Source organism: Physeter macrocephalus, chromosome 16 (genome assembly GCF_002837175.3).
Source record: "Physeter macrocephalus isolate SW-GA chromosome 16, ASM283717v5, whole genome shotgun sequence".
NCBI classification, from domain to species: Eukaryota; Metazoa; Chordata; class Mammalia; order Artiodactyla; family Physeteridae; genus Physeter; species Physeter macrocephalus.
The window spans coordinates 27,953,764-27,974,261 of record NC_041229.1 but is presented as its reverse complement, the minus strand read 5'-3'; the positions used below and the strand labels follow the sequence as shown (position 1 = coordinate 27,974,261).

At 34.6% G+C, this 20,498-nt stretch overlaps 1 pseudogene; it reads right to left on the bottom strand.

The window, feature by feature from the left end:
* Positions 1-20,498, bottom strand: part of LOC112062044 (caspase-4-like) — a 142,405-nt pseudogene that overhangs the window by 1,718 nt on the left and 120,189 nt on the right.

Here is a 20,498-nt window from a genome sequence, read left to right as displayed (position 1 = left end):
CACTCCACGGCATGTGGGATCTTCCCAGACTGGGGCATGAGCCCATGTCCCCTGCATTGGCAGGTGGACTCTCAACCACTAGCGCCACCAGAGAAGCCCTATTCTGTTGTTTTAGTAGCTCATTCTTGGACACAAAAGTCTACATGTTTCTGACTTTGGAATTGTCCAAGTTTCTAAATAATATAGTCTCTCTATTGTTTTTGTTGGTTTAGCTAAAATGGTCTTAACTTCAGAGTTAAACTGACTTGAATTCAAATCTGGCAAAATACTACCAGTGTTTATTCAGGAAATTTATGTGATTTTTGTGAACTTGAAACTTCCTTATATAAGAATGAAATGACAGAGTTTATCTGACAGAAATGTGCTAAAGATTACATAAGAATATACCTATATCTATCTATCTATCTAATACAGGAATACATATAAATGTATAGGTATAAAATAATTAGATAAATAAAATAATATATATAAAGAATAAGCTTTTGCTTGAGCATTTTAGAAATTCTGCCTGCTTTTGTCCAGACCTGGGAATTCTCTTCTCTCTATTATACTATCTTCTTTTTCAAATTATATCACCTTAAATATGATGGTTTTTGGACCCTCTAAAACTCTAAACTCTTTTTTATCCCTAGTTTTCAATTCCATTTTACCAGATGCTACTAATTATGATGATCTTTTAACAATATTTTATAACTGTATTTCTTATTTTCCAAACTAGAAAATATACTTTCTGAAAAGGAGGTCACATCATTTTTCTCTTTTAAAAATCTCCTCAGCAGTAAAAACAATATTATTGTGCAAATTAGATTCACTGAACCAATACTGTTGTATGTCTAGTGACTGATCACTTACTCAGAGGATATAGAAGACTGACATATGTGTAGACGTAGAGGCAGAAAGAGACTGGGTAACCATTAGGAAGCTATAAAAAAGGCTTCAGAAACTTGGATGGGCTCTCTGTTCCTTTAAAAATGCCTTACAAAGACTTTTAGCCTATGTTCTTTCCTGGGATAATGAGCCAAGTCATGTAGGCAAGCAGGCCTTATCTCCATAAATCCTTGGCTACAAATAAAAGATACATACATGGGGTTAAGGAGTAGAAAGCAACAAAAACCTTCTCCACATGAGTCTTGTGGTCCCCATCATCCTTCAGCTTTCTGGAGACTGTATGGAGCTGTCTGCTAATGCTGCTGGGAATCACTAATCCACAGCTCTCCACTGTTTGCTGAGGGGACAACATCCTGTTATTCACTGACAAACCCATTTTAGCAATTCTTTGACAAGCAAATATTGATAAATAGGACACCCTTTTACGAAGGTGTTCCAATTAATTGTGTGCATGTGCACACACACACAGAATATAGGCCTAACACAACTGTATCTGTACTGACATCTAACAAGATGTAGATGAATAACAACTACCTTCTGGACCTGGAGGTACCTATGGATCAGGGGCAGTAATGGTGTTAAAAATACTATTGACTATTCCTAAGTAAAGTGAGCAGTTTTTGGTTTAGTGATAGTACAATAACAACAGTGCAAATTCAAGGAAGGTAATATCTGCTCTATTCAACAATAGACATAAGATACTAAAACAATCTTTTCATTCCCTTTTCTTTCCTATTGCTGCTCCTCTCTTCTAGACTATTCCCCAAGTGATACAATCATATTAAAGTCTGAAGTAAAATATTTATGAGAGAATGCAATACCATAATAATTTGTTTTAAATGCTGGAGAGGGTGTGGAGAAAAGGGAACCCTCTTGCACTGTTGGTGGGAATGTAAATCGATACAGCCACTATGGAGAACAGTTTGGAGGTTCCTTAAAAACTAAAATTAGAATTACCATATGATTCAGCAATCCCACTACTGGGCATATACCCAGAGAAAATCATAATTCAAACAGACACATGCACCCCAATGTTTATTGCAGCACTATTTACAATAGCCAGGTCATGGAAGCAACCTAAATGCCCATCGAGAGATGAATGGATAAAGAAGATGTGGTACGTATATGCAATGGAATATTACTCAGCCATAAAAAGGAACGAAATTGAGTCATTTGTTGAGACGTGGATGGATCTAGAGACTGTCATACAGAGTGAAGTAAGTCAGAAAGAGAAAAACAAATATCGTATATTAACACATGTATGTGGAACCTAGAAAAATGATACAGATGAACCGGTTTGCAGGGCAGAAGTTGAGACACAGATGTAGACAACAAACATATGGACACCAAGGGGGGAAAACCCCGGTGGGGTGGGGATGGTGGTGTACTGAATTGGGTGATTGGGATTGACATGTATACACTGAAGTGCATAAAATTGATGACTAATAAGAACCTGCAGTATAAAAAAACAAACAAACAAAAAAAACAACTAATACTAAACTTTCTTTGGGTTATTTGTATGGAAATATGTTAACATAAATGTTTCAGGCATTACATGAAATCTCTAAAAATTTTATATGTTCTGGTATAATGTTATAAGTCATAATTCTAGTTATTACTTTAAAATGTATATCTCAGAAATAACTAAATTTCCTTGTCATTTGCATTATTATGAATCTTCATCCAATCTTTAATCATGGTCATTTTTAAGTCTTCTGTCATTTACAGACAGTTCTGGGTGTACTCTGATGCTTTTGCAAAAATGTTCCTATCTAACAAAAGATCAAGATAAAAAAATTAATTACATGGGACTGAGTGAACTGATGAAGATGATTATAATTTTTGTGACTTTCTGTTTGAATAATAAAAAAAAAATCCCACAAGGACTCAGAGGCAAAAAATATACAAATCAATTTTCACTGCAAAGTAAAGGAGCTGTTACAGTTGAGGATTACTGGACTGAATGTCAATATTATGACATAGTATGAGTGTGTTTCATGTTTGGTAATTGCAATCATGGTTGCTTTTGTTGTGGTCATCAATTTACAATGTCGGTGTCAGTTTATTTCTCTCTTGTAAAAATAAAATACTATGTGTGTGTGTGAAAAAAATAATAATTTGGTTTTGATTTATTGAGGTGTAATTTACATACAGTAAAATTATCCCTTTTCAGGTGTACAGTTACTTAGTTTTTATAAATATATTAAGTCATGTAACTACCATTGCAATCAAGATACAGAATAACCCTTCCATCTTCAGCCTTTGGCAATCATTCACTTGATTTTGTCCCTATACTTTTGCCTTTTTCTTAATGCCATATAAATGTAATCATATAATATGTAGAACTTGAGGTGTGGCTTTTTCCATTTACTTAGCATTGTATTAAATTTTGTTCCCTCACTATAATGTGAAACACTTCTCAGTTAAGAAGTCATCAAATTTGATTAGCAAATGTTGAAATTAAAGCCATTTTATGGCACAATTTTAATAATTCTATGTAAAGATAATTTAGAGTTAACATTAATATCATCATTTGCTGTAATTCACTGAGAGTGGATGACATTTATATTTAAGGTGTACAACAGTTTCTATTTGTCACCCCTACGTATTCTTTCCTAAAGATATCTATTTAGTATAATGGCACTAAAGTGAGGCACAAGGTCATTTTCACTAGATATAAAACACACAGTAAAACCTTGCACACACTCCCTGACCTCTGTATCCCATTAGAACTCATCACCTCTGCAGGTCTAGATGATGATGACCTTGGGTTTATCCTTAAGATAAGAGCAGTTTTTGTTGTTGAAAATTTGGAATATAGTGTCATAAGATAGCACATCTGGCTTTTCTTCTCTATGCACAGTCCCACAGATTCTATCCAGGCTGCCATGAAACATGAACACCAAGAATGTGCTGTCTGAGGACCTAAGCTCTGAGTGGGTAGCAAATGTCTTTAGGACGAACTACATGGTCTGAAATAGATCCTTTAAACATCAGATAATAATGTCCACACTTTCTAACAGTGATGCTTTGAGCAAGAGAAAGAATAAATGTAAAGTGCCTGGCACTTTGCAGTGTCTGATGTATAGAAGGAGTTCAGAGTGGCCATTGCTATTGTTATTTTGTTGTTGCTGTTTGAATCATATTATTATAGTAATGCTGGCAAATTTACATGATATAACATTTTCATTTTAACCACTCATAAGTGTAAAATTCTGTGGTATTAAATACATTCACAATGTTATATGACATCACCATTATCTATACTAACACTTTTTTATCATCTCCAAGAAAATCTCTCTACCCATAAACAATAACTCCCACTTATCCCCTTCTCCCAAACTCTGGTAACCTCTGTTCTACTTTCTTTCCCTATGAATTTGCAAATTCTAAGTACACCATATAAGTGGAATGAAATAATAGTTGTCCTTCAGTGTCTAATTTATTTTAGTAAATATAATGTTTTTAAGGCCCATTCATATTGTAGCATATATCAAAATTTCATTTCTTTTTATGGCTGGATAATATCCCATTGATATTTATACCATATGTTGTTTATCCATTCATTTGTTGATGAATGCTTGGATTATTTCTACCTTTTAGCTATTTGTGAATAATGCTGCTGTGAATATTGGTGTACAAATTTATATTAAAATTCCTGATTTCAATTCTTTTGAATATATATACCCAGAAATGGAATAAAACTTCTTAATTTTGATGAAGTCTAGTTTATCTATACATTTTTTCTTTTATTGCCTGTTCTGCTGACATGAAGTTGTTTCCAAATCCAATGTGATGAAGATTTTCTCCAATGTTTTGAGCGTTTTACAGTTTTAGCTGTTAAATTTACTTTGATTCATTTTTGAGTTAGTTTTATATATGGTATAAAGTAAGGGTCCAGCTTTATTCTTTTGCATGTGGTTTATCCAGTTTTCCCAGTACCATTTGTTGAAAGGCTGTCCTTTCCACTTTGAGTAGTCTTGGCAGCACTCTTCTAGAAAATTAATTAACCATATATATGAGATTTATTTCTGGTTTTTCTATTCTGTTCCATTGATCTATATCTGTGTCCTTATGTCAGTATCATATTGTTTCAATTACTATAACATTATAGTACATTTTAAAGTTTGGAAGTATGAGTCCTCCAGCTTTATTCTTTTTTTTTTCAAGATTGCTTTGACTATTTGGGGCCCCTTGCAATTTCATATGAATTTGAGGATTGGCTTTTCTATTTCTAAGAAGAAAAAGCCTATTGGAATTCTGATAGGAATTGTATTGCTTCTGTAGATCACTTTGGGTAGTATTCATATCTTAACAGTATTAAGTCGTGAAGTTGGGCTGTGTTTCCACTTACATAGACCTTCCTTAATTTCTTTTAGCACTGTTTTGTAGTTTTAAGTATAAGTTTAAGTATATAGTTTTAAGTTTTAAGTCTTCATATCCTTGGTAGATTTATTCCTATGTATCTAATTATTTTTAGTGCTATTTTATAGGAAATTGTTTTCTTGATTTTCTTTTTGTATGTTCATTGCTGGTGGACAGAAACAAACTAAATGTGTGTGTTGATCTTATACACTGCAACTTTGCTGAATTTATCAGTTCTAGTAGATTTATTGTGAATTATTTAGCATTTCCTATATTTAGGAGATGTCATCTGTGAATGAAGATAATTTTACCTCTTCATTTTCAGTTTGGGAGTCTTTTATTTATTTTTCTGTTTGATAGCTCAAGCTAGAACTTCCATTACAATGTTGAATAACAGCAGTGAAAGCTGTACCCTTCTATTGTTCCTGAGCTCAGTGGGAAATCTTCCATTATTTCATAATTGAGTATGATGTTAGCTGTGGGTTTTCTATAAACATACTTTATCATGCTGAGAAATTTCCCCTTTATTTCTAGTTTTCTGAAGAGTTTTTATCATGGAAGGATGTTGGATTTTGTCATATGTCATTTTCTGTATCAACTGAGATTACCATGTTTTCCCTATTCATTCCTTTAATATGGTGTATTATACTGATTTATTTTCTTTATGTTGAAACACCCTTACTTCCCCAGGACAAATCGCCACTAGTCAAGATAAAGATCCTCTTAACATGCTGTTGGATTCTATTTAATAATGTTTTGTTAGGGTTTTTACATCTATACTCACAAGGGATATTATTCTATAATTTTCTTATGATGACTTTATTTGGCTTTAGTATTAGAATAATTCTGATCTCATAAAATATGTTAGGGAGTATTCTTTCCTCTTCAATTGTTTTGAGAAGGATTGGTGTTAATTCTCCTTTAAATGTTTGGTGGAATTCACCAGTGAAAACATCTGGTCTGAGACTTTTCTTTGCTGTGAGGTTTTTTGTTATTAATTCAATCTCCTTACTAGTGTAGGTTTATTCTGAATTTCTTTATCTTCTTGATTAGGTTTTATTAGGTTGTATGTTTCTAAGAATTTTTCCATTTCATCTAAATTATCCCATTTGTTGGTATACAATTGTTCATAGTACTCTTTATAATACTTCTTTTATCTCTGTAAGGACAGGATTAATATCCCCACTTTCATTTCTGATTTTCTTATTTGAATATTCATTCTTTCTTTTTTCTGTCAGTTTAAAGCTTTGTCAATTTTGTTGATCTTTTCAAAGAACCAAGATTTTCATTGATTTTCCCCTTGCCTTTTTATTCTATTCAGTTATCACACTTTTCAGCTCCAAAATTTCTTTTTGATTCCTTTTTGTAATTTCTATCTTCACATTGATATCCTCATTTTGTACATATATGTTACTCTTGTCTTTGCCCATATCTTCCTTTAGCTTTTTTGTGCATTTTTAAAACAGTTGTTTAAACAATTTATCTAGTAAGTTGGGGCTTCCTCAGGGATTCTTTTTTCCACTTTTATTTTTGTTCTTTTTGAATAATTTGTGCTTCATTGTTTCTTATGTGCCTTGTGATATTTTGTTAAAAACTGGGTATTTGAATTTTATAAAGCGATGACATTGGAAATAAATTATTCTCTTACCCCAGGGTTTGCTGTTGTTGTTATTTATATTGTTGTTGTTATTATTGTTACTATTATTCATTATTCATTATTATTGTGTTTGTTTAAGTGTATCTCTGTACCAGAGATCAGCCTGATATCTTAAGGTCTCATCCATTATTTTTGACCCTGGGCACAAGTGGTGGCTTTTATTTTTGAACACTGAAGAAATTCTCCACCTATTTCAGTCTACACTAACTTTCCCTCGTATTTTCCGTTGTTTTTGAGTGTCCAAAAAATAATAAGTGCAGCTCCTTTAAGTCTCCTAGAAGCCATTTCAATCCATGTGTATTGAAATAATGGTATCCAGCTTCTGCACCCACTGCTCAGCAATCCAAAGCAGGAATGCACAGTCAGAACACAAAGCCCTGATATGTGGAGGACAAGACTATTACTGCCCATTCTGGATCCAAGAAGTGGCACCATAAATGCCTACCATGGGACTTGGGAGAGGGGTTAACCAATACTGCGCTCAGAGTTGAAAAGGACTGAAATTAGCTGAAATTTACCAGCGAGGTGTTCCCTGTACACTGAAAGTGTTCAAATAAACTCCAGAGTTCCAAAATAGTAACTTCAGAATGTCTCTGTCAGGAGGAGAGAGATGGATTCTGGCCACTTCCTAGTTCACTACCTCCCTGATGTCACTCACTTAGGCTGGTTATTTTTTACTTGCCATCCCAAGATCCATTATCTGCTCTTATGTTCCCTGTTTTGTGACTATAGATCATACCCATTAGAGTACTATTGTCAACAAATTTGAATTGTGATTGGCCAATAGGATGCACTACCTGGGGAATGAAGGAAACTGGAGAGTAGTAGAAGACAGAAGTTAACATATTCTATACTTCCACTTACCTACATGCCCCAGTGTTAGCACAATTCTGTCAGTGGCTGTGTCCTCTATGACTGCAGTACCTTCTGGATGAACCCCTTCCTCAGCTGTTACTGCATCACCACAGTCTGGAACAAAGTGTGTGTGTGTGTGTGTGTGTGTGTATAATTCCTAAGAAGAGTGAGCAGTTTTTGGTTTAATAATAATCAAATAACTACAATAATAATGACAATACTATGGCTGAAATACATACACACATGGGCACACAAATATGTATGTGTCTATATGTGTGTACATATATTTGTATATGTATGTATATACAGTGCTCAAAGGAGGTATAGACAATTATAGACACCAGGTTTAACTTTTTAAAGTTTAAGAAAGCAAGCCCCAGGAAAGTAAATGAATGACCTCAAATTACAAAACTATTTAGTCATTAGAGCTATATGAGCATGTAGGTTTATATGTATTGCACAGGGGAGGGACTCTTACCCTTGCTGTGAGATTCTTTTCCACACGCACACTGTAGCCTACATCCTCAAGCAGCCCTTTCACCTAAGTGATGTTACAAATGGACCCATTGTGCCTAGAGAGGTGGATAAACTCTGGGTTACAGAGGATGAGGACTAGTCCTCCTTCTCTCATATTGGATAAGTCTGCAGAATAAAGGCAAGTTAGATGCATTGCGTTTCTTCTTACATATCCACATCATAGTCAGAGTTACACTCTAAAAGATATGACAGCTACTTGTTTGTCTGTTAGCTTTTCCCAGAACTATTTCTTCACTTTTCCCTACTAAGGGATAGTAGAAGGATTTTCTGAAATGAAACAGAGGCAATGGGAAAAATATTCTAACTCAGGGTATGACACAAAGAGCAAAATGTCAGAGTGGTAAGCAAGAACAGACATGAGTTTTTTACTCAATGATTTTGTACAGTTTGCTAGAATATTTTCTCTCCTTGTTTCCCTCCTCTCTTCTATTTAGTCAAAGCTTATCTAATATTCATTATTCATCTCAAATTTTTTGAACATTGAAGATATTCTCCACCTATATCAGTCTACACTAACTTTCATGCCCCTTATAGGGACATTTTTTTTAATACCTATATATTAAAATATATATATTTTAGCATCTATATATAATGTATTGCATCATTATTATTTCATTAGTGCATAAGTAATATTTTTTGGAGTAAAATTGCTTTACAATGTTGTGTTAGTTTCTGCTGTACAATGAAGTGAGCCAGCTATATGTATACCCATATCCCCTCCCTCTTGGACCTCCCTCTCCCCTGCATCTCACCCATCTAGGTCATCACAGAGCACTGAGCTGAGCTCCCTGTGCTATACAGCAAGTTCCCACTAGCTATCTATTTTACACATGGTAGTGTATTTATGTCAAACCTAATCTCCCAATTCATCCCACTCTCCCCCTCTATGTCCACCTGTCCGTTCTCTACATCTACGTCTCTATTTCTGCCTTAAAAATAGGTTCATTTGTACCATTTTCCTAGATTCCACATATATGCATGAAAATATTTACCTGTAATTGTATTTTAACTCCTATAGTGCCTTAAGATATAATTAGAAAATATAACTTTCAGAACATCTGCATATTTCGTATCTAGGGAAACTTCCACTTCATTTTACCCTCCATTTCATTCATTGATCATCTTATCCTTCCAGCCTCTTTTTTGTGTAGTTCCAGGAATTTTTCATGAGGACAATAGCTTAAGTTTTCCTGAGTTTTCTGCATTCTGACTCTGTTCTTCTAGCAAGAATTTCTGCAAAAGTTTTAAAAGACTTGGCATAGAGTTGTAATATCTAGTATATTGGCTCTCTCCTTGGTCCCAATACCCTATATTATCGTAGAAATCATCACTGAGAAGGGGAATTATTCTCTTGAAAGAAAGAAGAAAACTTTGTAAGAAAATATCTTAGCTTTTAAGAGTTATAGTTTTGTCCAAAATCTTGTTAACAGAGATGAATTGTCAGGCAAGAGACAACTCCTTTGTCAGAAAAGTTATCTGATTTTGAGATCTACACACAAGATTCAGAAATGCATGCCTGTGACTCTTTGGTGAAGACTAGAAGGAAATGTGTCTATTAATAATCTATTGATCTACCTCAATTCTTGGAATTCACTAAGAATCTCCTTTAAGTCTAGTCTCTGATTCATAAGGATTGTCTGGCTTGTCCCTGAGAATAAAATGGGAAGTGACTTTTGTTTTGCATAGGTCCCTCCCTCTCTTCTCCTAGATTAAAAAAAGATCTGGGTTCTTGCTTCAATTGAACAATGGAGGAAATGTTTTGTTTGTTTTGTTGTTGTAGCTGTTGTTTTCCTTTCCTTGCTCAATGGTGGACTATGTGAGTGACAGGACAACATGAGGCCTACTGTGGTGTTGGTGGCAGGATTGGGTAGAAGAAATGTCCTTGCTGAAGATCCAGAGCTCAGAACAAAGGTCAGTCTCCTGGAGCAAGTGTGTTGGTGATGATCAGGAAGCCAGGTTCCAGCTGGAGAATATTGATAATCATTTCTTCCCTGACTAGTCTTTAGCTTACTTCTGGGGGACATGACACCCAAAAGCTCCAATGAGCTTCCAAAGAAGGGAACAGAACTGGACAGAACAGGTCTTTTGGCTTCACTTACTGTAATCCTAGAATAGAATAATAAAACAATGAGATTAATGGTGTACTTGATGCTGAGTCACAAATAACAGTATTCCCATAGACATCTATTTTATCAGTTTAGGGTCATTTGATAGAAAGACATGTTTGTTCAAGAATCACTATAGCTTAATAGTCATAAGGATGAACTTTGGAAGCAGGCTTGAATATTCTTTCTGCCGTCTATTAGCCAAGTCAACTTAGATTTCTTAAAGTCTCTGTTCTTCAGTTTCCTCAGTTGAAAAGGGAGGACAAAAATAGCAGCTTCCTCATTAGATTTTTGTGAACATTCAGTGAGTTAATATTGCTACATGAGAAATGCTTAGAGCAGTGCCTGCATATATTAAGCTTTATTTTAGTGTTAACATCATCATTATTATCTAGCTACTACAAATATAATGTGGACTCAGAAAACAATGGAATCATAATTATATATTATATACACATGTGTAGTTCATATTGAATCACAAGGAAACAATGTTCCCTACCTGACATTGTTCCTGCAGATTGAAGTGAGTTATTTAATCTAGAGTTCAGTACTGTCTTTGATTCCAGGGATTGTGAAACTGTCCTGGTGCTTTATCATAGGCTCCCTTTTTACTTTTTATCTCATTGTGATTTCATCTATTCCCATGATGTTAAACTGAGAACTCCCAACTGTATGTCTCCAATTCTTCTGATGTCTAGATTTATGTAATCCATAATCTTTTTAACATCTGCTCTTGGATACATAATAGGCATCTTAAATTTAATGCATAAAAACTTTTGATATCTTCAATAATACTAGCTGATTTTCTCTCATGTTTCTGCTTCTTAATAAATAACACTACTCTCCACTCATTTGCCCAAGTTGAAAACCTAGAGATCTTCTTTGACTCCACTATTTCTCTCATCCTCTACCAATTCCATCCTCCTCCAATATCTATTTTATTAGCATATCCTGTTAACTCTACCACCAAAATGCATCCTATTTATCAGTTCTTATCTTCTCACTGCTACCCTCCTATTCCCATAACCCATAGTCTCCCATACAGATCATTGAAACAGCCTAAAAATTTAACCTCTCTATATCTATTCTTATCCTACTATTTTCCACTGTCCCAATAGTGACCAGAAAAGCCTTCTGCCTTCAGTTCAATGTCTTTCAGAACAAAGATCCTACAAAAATACCAGTGTAAATATCCTCAAGTAAAACTTAGATCATAATCATAGACATCCATCAGACAATTTCACAGTCCCTTCTCTAAGGAGAAACAGGGTGTCAGAGATTTCTCTGTCTTCACATTTAAATTTGCCTTCTCAGCAATTATATTGGCACTGAATGAAACACTCCAGTGGCTTCTCATCTTACTTAAAGTGATATCCTTGTGACTCTAACATGTTATTTGAAGACCTATATGATCAAGTCCCTGGCTAAACTTTGACTTTATTTCATTCTTGCCTAACAACATATATAATTTTTCTGTGTGTTTCTCAAACACCCCATGCCTGTTATTGCCTTGAGACCTTTGTACTTATTGTCCTCTATATTTATGGTTTCATTTCCCTAGATCTTTGTAAGCCTGGGTTTTATTACTTATATCATTTGCATGACCTAACTGACTACTAATCCAGGTAGCCTTTCAGTCATTTTCCATCCTAACCTATCCCCTTATCGTATTTTGTTTATCTTTATAACTCTTTTCAACATCTGAAATGCTTTTTTTAACTTCTAATGGCCACTCCCTCCCCATGCCAGTCTAAAATCCATGAGTCTTATTTTTAAGTTACATATGCCCAAGATGAAAAATACTGTTTGTTAGTAGTTACTAAACATTTTTTTTGAGAAAAATGAACCTGCACCAGGTTAAGAGCTGTGGGCTTTGGCCTCAGGAAAGTGGGAAGGTCATGTGTTTTAAGTTATGGAAAGACATTCTATTGAGTTCCTTATTTTGTACCTGTTAAGCTGACTATTGACATTAATATTTAGTATCTTTCATGAAGGAAAAGCATTTGGGTATCTCACAGTGAAGACTTTAAAAAACATTTCTAAGATTTCTCTTTGTAAAAAAAAAAAGAATGTAGGGAAAAGAATAACAATTTGTTTATGCAGAAGGAGTGGCATATTTGTCCTATCGTTTTTGAAAAACATGAGTTGTATATTTTGGTGGAGGGTGGGAATGTTGCTAAAGAAACGGCTTAAAAACATATCTAAATCAACTAAGTAGAGAGGAGGGGAGGGGGAAAGTTCTTCTACTTTCAAGAGACTTCATGGACAACAAGGGTCTACTGTCAATGAACAAAGTAGAGTTCTTTGTCTTTTATTTACTTAGAGAGATTAGAATAAAGTCTTCCAAATTATTTCTGTAGGACTGAATTATTATTCTCTAATATCCTCTTCAAACAGAGAGTAAGATATGGTCTAAACATGAAGCAGAGACCTGGAAGGTTTTTCAAGGACAAAGCAAAGGAGAACAGAGAGAGCAGACCAGCATGGTCTGTGGCACATGAGTGGGTGCCTGAGGGTGAGTAAATATGAGGGTAAGAGCTCATGAGTCACTTATTAACTGGCAAGTGAATGAGAAAGCAGATATTAGGTACAGAGATACAAGGGTCAGTTGAGACATCCCTTGAACAGAATTGAGGAATCTTACCTGAAGAAAATTCCAACTTGTAAACAAGGGTGGAATCTTTCTTGCAGATTTGGCAATAAATATTTATCTAGCATAGGACACTGAGAATCACAAAGTCACTCAAGTTATGTGTCTCAGCCATAGTTGTAACATTACCCTTTTTCCCTATTTTGATCTCATCTTGGTTCAGCACCTTTTTACTTAGTACGTCATCTGAGTTATTGTGTTCTCATATACTGAGTCAACAAATATTTTTATTTTCTCTGTCAGTCTCTTACCTGTTGGAAGCACAGAAATGTTGAGATTTATAGCTATCTTAAGAAATAACACTCTGTGACCTCAATAACATATTCTCTCTCTTCTATATTCCTTCTTTAATGGCTAGGAGACCCAGGGAATGGCTTATTTACCATATCCAAGATCCCTTTCATTCTTTCTAAGCCCATGGATGCCCATGCCCATAATTCTAACTCAGCTAAGTCAAAACAATTCTGTACTTACCCAAACCATTCTTCTTGTTCTGCTTTGGTGAGTTACCAGACAGGGCAGAAGGAGCTTCACCTGTGCTACTGCTTTGATGTATATGGATATGAAAATCAGAATCACTAATGATCACATTCATGTCATTTTTATTTATTTTATTTAGGGACAACAGCCCATGGTAATCCTGTCATGCAGATTCTGAACTTCAGTCGTATATGAACATTTGAGCATTCAGGAAGACCTACAAAAGAACTTCAGAAAGTGAGTTCACGAAACTTTCTAGCATTTTTCCCTCTGAAATGCCAGGAAAGTCCAGCTGAGTATCCAACTTCTCATAAGCTGAAGAATATAGGACAAGGAAGAAGACTCCTTCCTTTCTCCTCTAGCTAAATATTGCTCACACAAACAATAGAGTCCAGTAAAAAAAATAAATAAATTAGTCAATATCATCCCCCAAATATCTCTCCTAAAGACACAACTTGATAAAACAAAATAAAACCAAACGTTAACAGCCTTTGTGGCTCTCTCTTTTGTATTTTTTTTTTTTTTTTTGGCCATGCCATGAGCCATGTAAGATCTTAGTTCCCTGACAAGGGATGGAGCCTTTGCCCCCTGCAGTGGAAGAGCAGAGTCTTAACCACTGGACTGCCAGGGAAGTTCCATGTGGCTCTCTTCTTATGACTCAGAAAAAAAGCAAAGGAAAAATGTCGTCAGAGCAATCAGGTTCTTCCTGTCCAGGCAGGGCACATTCACTTCTTGACACATAGCTATTGCACTGCACATGTGGGTGGCTATATATACATATATATATATATAATTTTTAAATGAGACTGTTTTCATCTCTCAGGATTTCTCCTTATGAAACAAGGAGGTAGCATTCCATAGGCTGCCTTTCCATTTTTGTGATTCTTTCCTTTACCATGCAGAAGCTTTTCAGTTTGATGTAGTCCTATGCTATTATTTTGCCTTTGCTGTTTGTGCTTTTGGTGTCATATTCAAAAAGTCATTCACAATACCCATGTTGAGAACATTTCTCCCTATGTATTCTCATAGGAGTTTTAGGTCTTACATTTAAGTCTATCCATTGTGAGTTAATTTTTGTGAGTGGTATAAGATAGGAAACCAATTTCATTATTTTGTACATGAAAATACAGTTTTTCCAACACAATTTATTGATGAGACTATCCTAATCTTATTGAGTATTCTTGACCCCTTTGTCAAATATTAGTTGACTGTATATGTATGGGTTTATTTCTGGGCTCTTGATTCTGTTACATTGGTCTATGTCTGTTTTTATGCCAGTGTCATACAGTTTGGTTTGCTATAGATTTGTAACATAGTTTGAAATCAGAATGTGTGATCCCTACAGCTTGGTTTTTCTCAAGTTTGTTTTTGCTACTTGGAGTCTCTTATGGTTCCATATGAATTAAAGGGGTTAATATCCAAAATATATGAGGAACTCATACAGCTCAATAGCAAAAACAAATTGTCTGATTAAGCAATGGCTAGAGGACCTAAATAGATAGTTTTTCCAAAGAAGACATACAAATGGCCAACAGGTACATGAAAAGGTGCTTAAAAACACTAATCATCAGGAGAATAAAAGTCAAAACCTCAATGAGATATCATCTGACATCTGCTGCAATGCCTATTACCAATATAACAAGAGATAACAAGTGTTGGCCAACATGTTGAGAAAGGGAACCCTCATGCACTGTTGGTGGGAATATAAATTAGCAGAGCCACTATGGAAAATGGTATGGATGTTCCTCAAAAAATTAAAAATCAAACTACTGTGTGATTTATCAATCCCATTTCTGGGTATACATCTGAAGGAAATGAAATCACTATCTTGAAAAGATGTCTTCATCCCCATGTTTATTACAATATTATTCACAACAAGCTGACATGGAAACAACCTAATTGTCTATCTACAGTTAAATGGATAAGTAAAATGTAATATATATATATATATATATATATATATATATATATATATATATATAATGATCTCACTTACATGTGGAATCTAAGAAAGCTGAACTCATAGAAACAAAGAATAGATTTTGGTTTCCAGGGGCTAGGGGTGGGGGAAATGAGGAGATGTTGATCAAATAGTAAAAATTTCCTGTTATAAGAAGAATAAGTCCTGGGGATTTAATGTATAGCATGGTGACTATGGTTAAAATACTGTATCAGGTACTTGAGAATTCTGAGAGTAGACCTTAAATGTTTTCAACAACAACAGCAACAAATAAACCTATGTGAGTTGATGGATGTGTTAACTAAATGTACTGGGGTAATCATTTTGCAATATATATCAAATCACCACGTTGTACACCTTTACACAATATTTATTATACATCAATTATATATCAATAAACCTGGGGAGGTGGGCAAGAATGGCATAGTAGAATTAAGCATTGACCTGGGAGATTGCTAAGATGAAGATTAAATCAATCAGATTTATTGCAAGCTCCCAAGCTCATGGGCACCTCCTCACAGCTCGGTTAGCCAGGTATCACAGATAGAAAGCAGGCTCCAAGCAGCACCTACACAGACCCTTTGTGATCTCATCTTCACCAAAACTGAAGCCTCTTATCTTCCAGAGGCTCCTTTTTACCTAAAAGAAGACTGACCTAAGTGATTTTTCTGGCCAGTTTTAACAGGTTGTTGTATCATATGGGGCCCCATGAAACAGTTCTGCTACTCATCTCCTCCACTCATACACATGTTCTGTTTATTATTAGAGATAAATTCCATACTGTCCTTTACTCCCATTTGCAACTTTAATAGAAGAGGGCGTAAAAATACTTTAAAATAATGTTTGTCTTTGTCCTCAGTCTTTATTTAGCAGAGAAACATCAAAACAACTATGAAAGCAACTTAAGATCTTTAGAAAGGACTGGTACCCAGCACCCCAGTTGACTAGGAAGGCCTGTTATAATTTCCTCTATAGATGCGAACTGGTTCAGTGGTTCCACTTGTAACACAAAGTCAAATACAGTAATTTTCTGTATGTTATTAATCACTTGCTTCTTATTAATTACAACTCATGTACTTGAATGCCAAATTTCTGAATCAATAAGATTGATTATAAGATTCCTGTATCCCAACCTTAGTTTTTCTGCTTTCTAGTTCAATGACCATGAACAAGTAAGTTAAACTTTCTTAGTTTCATTTTCGTAACAACAAATAGAGGTATCTCATGTACCACCAATTCATGGAGTTTTTGTGAAGAGTTACTAAGATACTTTCCAGCTAACAATACTTAACAAATAAAAAGACAAGACTCCCAGTTAAATAATGTCCCAAATATGTCATGGGACATATTTATCTAAATATTTGGGACTTATTTATAGTAAAAATACTATGTTATTTAACTGAAATTTAAATTTAACTATTGTCCAGTGTTTTATCTGGAAACCTTATCAACATTTTGAGCCAGATAATTCTTTATTGTAAAGGGCTGTCTTGTGCACTGTAAGATGCTCAGGAGCATTCTTTACTTCTATCCACTGGGTGCCTATAACACTCTCTCAATTGTGACAACCAAAAATGTCTTCAGATATTTCCAAATATCTCCCCCACAATCCTCCCTCCACACTGAGCCTCTCTAAATTTTGAGTTAGGTGTAAGGTCCCTGATCTCTTGCTTACAATTTATATCACCTTAGGCTTAGTTTCAGTTGCTTTAACTATATGATGGGGATAACAATAATATAAAGATTTTTTCGATTGTTATGTGGATTAAATGACAGTTTATTTAATGAACCCATATATAGTGATAGGTACTTACACATTTCAATTAGGTACTAATTTAATATACATGATGATCCTGTAAACTAGTCAATATTAAGTTCATTTTACAAGTTAGAAAATCAAACTGAGGCACAGAGAAGTTAGACAACTTGCTCAAGGTCATACAGCAAGTAAGTGCAGAGCCAGAATTCAAACTCAGGTGGTCTGGTAGCAGAATCTAGTTCTTCATTATGCCAGACTGCCTCTCAGAAATTGGGTGTGGATTACATGGCAGACATCTGGCACATAGTAAGAGATTAATAGATTATATTGGTTGCTAGGGTTAGATTTGTGTTATTCTTTTATACAACTGTTAATTCAGGTGTTGTGCCATATTCTTTCTTTTGTACTTTTATACACAGTGTCCTTACAACTACCTTGTAAACTAGAGAGGGCAGGCAAGTAGCAGCATCTTTTTCTGATGAATAGTGAGCCTACATACTTGCCAGAGAGATGGGATGAGCCTGAATGAGAATCCAGTTTTTCTCATCCTTGGGCCAGCTTTCTTTCATATCAAAAGTCACCTCCATCTTGAGCATTGTGTCAAGTCCGCTAAGAAGAGGAGGAAGGTAATATCAAAGGAGACTGTTTTCAAAAGGCTTAAGACAGGCTGGAGGACAAAAACACAAGAGAAAAATATGTGACAATAGAAGAGAACAGAGAATCCCTAAATGGTAGGCAGCCTAAAAACCTACCTGTATTTAAGGGGCACCTACTAAGTGTCATGCACTGTGGTGGATGCTTTATATACAATCAGGTATTATTCAGTCACAGTCCTGTGGAGAAATGTTAGTGCTGTATCATAATTATACAGCTGTATTAAAGCTCTAGTTTACAGCTCTTGTGGGAAGTCACATTGTTAATAGCTGGTAGAAATCAAATTTAAATTCACTCTTCCAGTTTTAAAACCTGAGCTATTTCATGTGCAAATACAAGAGAGGGAAGGACATTATATATCCACAGAGAAACATAAAAGTTGAAAGCACAGAAATCAGAGCGACATAGATGGAAAATATGACAGAGGTGGGGAAGAAAACCTATTTCCTTTTAAACAGAGAATGCTTGTTATAGAGCAAGGTAGAAAGAAAATTATGTAGGTTAATTGTTTTCTTTACAAAGGACTTACCACTAACTGATATTTTCTGTTGTTTATGTATTGTCTGTCTTTTTCTACTACAAAATGAGTCTCCTGGAAAGAATTACCTTTTCCATCTTCTTTGTTTTCTATGTCCACATCACCTAAAATAATGGTTTTGGTCTAGAGAGTAATCAGTATATATTGTAAAATATGAATGTTTTATAGAGTGAAAGGGAGAATAAATGTCAAACATAGCAAATTTGTGAATAAAAATGTTTTGAAAAATATCTGATAATGTAGGGCAATTAATTTAAAATACAAAATTAAACATGAAGATAAATGTAGGAAAGATAAATATGAATTATTGAATTTAATCATAATACATTCTCCTATTTATTTTGATTCATTAAATACATATTTATAGAGTACATAATAAATGGAAGGCATCTAGAGAGGCAAAACAAGAATAAGATATTGTTCTTGTCAAATATTTTTTACTGACTATTGGGGAATACCAACATGTGGTATCATTGCTTTTACAAAATTAAAATATGCACATGTGGGGAGGCAATGCATGTGATCAATTGTTCCACTGTTAGGTGAACAAATTTGGAAAAAGCTTTTGTGTAAAATAAAAGTCCTGTACTATTTCAGTCTCATAAATTTAATCAGTGCTAGGACAATTCAATAATATCTTAGACTCTATTAATCTTAATTCACTCAAAAATATGTACTGTGATCTTACTAAATATTATACACTGTTTTCAGTGAGAATAGCATAAGTTATAGAATCCTGGCTTTATAAAACTTACATTCTAGTAGGAAGAAGACAGTTAATAAGTTCATAGAATCTTCAATTTTAATAAAATATATATTTCCTTGACCTGTGAAAAGGGCCTAGAAGCCATAATACTCTAGTAACAATGATCACTTCTGGTGTGAAGATATAATTTCTAAATATTATTTATTACTAAAAGGGATGAGGGATGCTTGGAAAAATATTGAATAGCTGATTCCAGGTCATAGGCAGGAAATATACAAAATGAATGTGGGATGTCTACTTGAACCAGAAATCAGGGAATCTCTCATGGGGTCATGGGGTCATGCTAAAGAGACATAGGGAGCCAACTCCCACTGGCCAAACACGGAGCAATTTTTCCTTCATAAATGATGTCTTCAAATGATTAAAAAACATATGATGTATTTAAAAAAACAGTGTGCACCATTTTTGTTATGGAGTAGGAGAAACAAAAACTCTTCACTGAAAGTTAAAATTGCTAGAATAGTTGTTAATTATTCTGAAATTTGATAATTAAAGAGAAATTAATTAACTTTTATCTTCTTTTTCCATATGAATTGTATTTTAGGATAACAAAGTTATGCGTAGTACACAAGGGGAAATTCATACTAAGAATAATTCCGAAAGAGGTGGCATCAAGATGGAGGAGTAGGAGAATGCTGAGTTCACCTCCCTTCACCAATACATAAAAACTACAACTACATATAGAGAAACTAATGAAATAAAAGTATCTTTAAAGCAGCAGAAGAAAACTTTTAAACATAAAATTGTCACTCTGCCCATTTGAGCAACTACTTCCTCGCCTTTAGTGTGCACTATGCATCTTCATTATACACTAATTAAATCCCCATAGAAGACATAAGAATGCCTACTCACCCAAAAAAAATAAAAGAAAAAAAAACAAAAAAGCAATTAATTTCCTCCTGGGGCCAGAAAGGTAACTCCTTAGGAGATAACATTTCTTTCTCAATCCTGTAGGAATCATGATAAACCACTACTTACCTTATTAGATTATATAAACTGTCAATATGTTACTTGGATATATAATCCTTTGTCTCAAAAACTTATATAACTGTGCCTTGACCTCTAACAGGTGGAACAGACCTCAGAGCTTTCTGAAAGACTGTCTTCCAGGTTATAATCCTTGTGTTGGCTTGCATAAAATTCTCCATTTTTTTCTTTGATTGACTATTTATTAATTTTTTTTTTTTTTTTTTTTTTTTTTTTTTTTTTTTGTGGTACGCGGGCCTCACACTGCTGGGGCTTCCCCCGCTTCGGGGCCCCGGCTCCGGACGCGCGGGCCCAGCG